We start from the raw sequence: 3,791 nt of genomic DNA, 5'->3' as shown, positions 1-3,791 counted from the left end.
CCCTTACTCACGTAAGGTATTACTTGGACGACCCATTGCACTTGCTGGTTAGTTGTGCGAAGTTGTGTACCATGGTATTGGCATCATGTTTTTGGTGCCATTGCCAGGGAAAGAAGAGCAATGAATTTTACATAATCAAAGTGTAATCACAATTTCATCCACCAAGTTTTTGGCGCCGTTGCCGGGGATTGTTCGAGTTTGGACAACTGACGGTTCATCTTGTTGCTCAGATTAGGTAATTTTCTTTTCGTTTTCTTTTCAAAAATTTTTCAAAAATATTTCAAAATTTTCTCACCTGTTTTCGAAAAAAAAATGTTTTTTTAAAAATCTATTTTTCTTCAGAATTTTTAAGAATGAATTCTAGTGTTTCATGACGCATGTGAAGCCTTGCTGGCTGTAAAGCCATGTCTAAATTCATTTGGACTGAGGCTTCCAATTTGTTATCAAGAGCAAGCTAGTTGGTGCTAATCCACCTACTACTGTTCATGATCTACCTGTTACATGCTAAAGCTTGGCTGGTTATTAAGCCATGCTTGACCCCTTGATTGGAGCTTTAGTTTAAAGAGCATAAGATTCGTGGAATTCATATTAAAAATTTTGGAATCCTTATTTTTCTTTTTCAAAATGATTTTCGAAAATATTAAAAGAAAATACAAAAAAATCATAAAATCATAAAAATCAAAAAATAATTTTTTTGTGCTTCTGGTTTGAGTCATGTGTCATGTCATAAGTTTGGTGTCAATTGCATACTCATCTTGCATTTTTCGAAATTTCATGCATTCATAGTGTTCTTCATGATCTTCAAGTTGTTCTTGGTAAGTCTTCTTGTTTGATCTTGATGATTTTTTGTTTTGTGTTGTATCTTGTTTTTCATATGCATTCTTGAATTCTTAGTGCCTAAGCATTAAAGATTTCTAAGTTTGGTGTCTTGCATGTTTTCTTTGCATTAAAAATTTTTTAAAAATGTGTTCTTGATGTTCATCATGATCTTCATAGTGTTCTTGGTGTTCATCTTGACATTCATAGTGTTCTTGCATGCATTCCTTGTTTTGATTCAAAAATAAAAGAGAAAAACATGAAAAATGATGTTTTAATTTTTCTCTCTCATCATAAAAATTCAAAAATAAAAAAAAATATCTTCCCCTTTTTCTCTCATCAAATTCAAAAATTGAGTTGACTTTTTCAAAAATTTTTAAAATCTAGTTGTTTTTATGAGTCAAATCAAATTTTCAATTTAAAAATCTTATCTTTTTCAAAATCTTTTTCAAAAATCAAATCTTTTTCATTTTTCTTAGTTATTTTCGAAATTTTTAAAAATATTTTTCAAAAATCTTTTTCTTATTTTTATATCAAATTTTCGAAAATAACAATAACAATTAATGTTTTGATTCAAAAATTTCAAGTTTGTTACTTACTTGTTAAGAAAGATTCAAACTTTAAGTTCTAGAATCATATCTTATGATTTCTTGTGAATCAAGTCTTTAATTGTGATTTTAAAATTGAAATCTTTTTCAAAAACTAATTTCTATCATATATTTTCAAAAATATCTTCTTATCTTATCTTTTTCAAAAATTTGATTTCAAAATATCTTTTTTAACTTCCTAACTTCTTATCTTTTCAAAATTTGTTTCAACTAACTAACTAACTTTTTGTTTGTTTCTTATCTTTTTCAAAACTACCTAACTAACTCTTTTTCAAAAATTATTTTCGAAATTCTCCCTCTCTCATCTTATTCTATTTATTTATTCATCTACCAACATCTCCTCATCTCACTTCTCTGCTCTCTTCACCCTTGTGTTTCTTTCCTTACATTACATTCTTTGTCCCCTTCTTTTCTTCTACTCACACAAGGACCTCTATACTGTGGTATAAAGGATCCCTACTATTATTATTATTTTTCCTGTGCCCTCTTCTTTATCATATGAGCAGGAGCAAGGACAATAATATTCTTGTTGAAGCAGATCCAGGACCTGAAAGGACTCTGAAGAGGAAACTAAGAGAAGTTAAATTACAACAATCCAGAGAGAACCTTTCAAGAATTTTCGAACAGGAAGAGGAGATGGCAGCCGAAAATAATAATAATGCAAGGAGAATTCTTGGTGACTTTACTGCACCTAAACCCAATTTACATGGAAGAAGCATCTCCATTCCTGCCATTGGAGCAAACAACTTTGAGCTGAAACCTCAGCTAGTTTCTCTGATGCAGCAGAATTGCAAGTTTCATGGACTTCCATCTGAAGATCCTTTTCAGTTCTTAACTGAATTCTTGCAGATATGTGATACTGTTAAGACTAATGGAGTAGATCCTGAAGTCTACAGGCTCATGCTTTTCCCTTTTGCTGTAAGAGACAGAGCTAGGGTGTGGTTGGACTCTCAACCCAAAGACAGCCTGAACTCTTGGGATAAGCTGGTCACGGCTTTCTTAGCCAAGTTCTTTCCTCCTCAAAAGCTGAGCAAGCTTAGAGCTGATGTTCAAACCTTCAGACAGAAAGAAGGTGAATCCCTCTATGAAGCTTGGGAAAGATACAAGCAGCTGACAAAAAAGTGTCCTTCTGACATGCTTTCAGAATGGACCATCCTGGATATCTTCTATGATGGTTTATCCGAGCTATCAAAGATGTCATTGAATACTTCTGCAGGTGGATCCATTCACCTAAAGAAAATGCCTGCAGAAGCTCAAGAACTCATTGACATGGTTGCTAATAACCAGTTCATGTACACTTCTAAGAAGAATCCTGTGAGTAATGGGACGCCTATGAAGAAGGGAGTTCTTGAAGTTGATACTCTGAATGCCATATTGGCTCAGAACAAAATATTGACTCAGCAAGTCAATATGATTTCTCAGAGTCTGAATGGAATGCAAGATGCATCCAACAGTACTCAAGAGGCTTCTTATGCAGAAGAAGCTTATGACCCTGAAAACCCTGCAATAGCAGAGGTGAATTACTTAGGTGAACCTTATGGAAACACCTACAATCCATCATGAAGAAATCATCCAAATCTCTCATGGAAGGATCAAAGGCCTCAACAAGGCTTTAATAATGGTGGAAGAAACAGGTTTAACAATAATAAACCGTTTCCATCATCCACTCAGCAACAGACAGAGAATTCTGAGCAGAATCCATCTAGCTTAGCAAATTTAGTCTCTGATCTATCTAAGGCCACTGTAAGTTTCATGAATGAAACAAGGTCTTCAATTAGAAATTTGGAAGCACAAGTGGGCCAGCTGAGTAAAAGGATCACTGAAATCCCTTCTAGTACTCTCCCAAGCAATACAGAAGAGAATCCAAAAGGAGAGTGCAAGGCCATTGAATTGGTCACCATGGCCGAACCTGTAAGGGAAGGAGAGGACGTGAATCCCAAGAAGGAAGACCTCCTGGGAAGTCCAGTGATCAATAAGGAGCTTCCCGCTGAGGAACAAAAGGAATCTGAGACTCATCTAGAGACCATAGAGATTCCATTGAACCTCCTTATGCCATTCATGAGCTCTGATGAGTATTCCTCTTCTGAAGAGAATGAGGATGTTACTGAAGAGCAAGCTGCCAAGTTCCTTGGTGCAATCATGAAGCTAAAAGCCAAATTATTTGGTATTGAAACTTGGGAAGATGAACCTCCCTTGTTCACCAATAAACTAAGTGATCTGGATCAACTGACATTGCCTCCGAAGAGACAGGATCCTGGAAAATTCATAATACCTTGTACCATAGGCACCATGATCTTTAAGGCTCTCTGTGACCTTGGTTCAGGAATAAACCTTATGTCCCTCTCTGTAATAGAAAAACTGGGAATC

At 35.1% G+C, this 3,791-nt stretch overlaps 1 non-coding gene across 1 annotated transcript; it reads right to left on the bottom strand.

Annotated features, from left to right (window-relative positions):
- Positions 1 to 2,456: 2,456 nt before the first annotated feature.
- LOC148576505 (small nucleolar RNA R71) lies at positions 2,457 to 2,564 on the bottom strand. The gene has a single exon (XR_015903843.1). It is a non-coding gene; the product is annotated as a small nucleolar RNA R71 (small nucleolar RNA).
- Positions 2,565 to 3,791: the final 1,227 nt, after the last annotated feature.

Source organism: Arachis ipaensis, chromosome B1, assembly GCF_059453495.1.
Source record: "Arachis ipaensis isolate K30076 ecotype BB chromosome B1, ASM5945349v1, whole genome shotgun sequence".
NCBI classification, from domain to species: Eukaryota; Viridiplantae; Streptophyta; class Magnoliopsida; order Fabales; family Fabaceae; genus Arachis; species Arachis ipaensis.
Note: the sequence above shows the minus strand (reverse complement) of the source record. Positions and strands in the feature narration are given on the sequence as shown.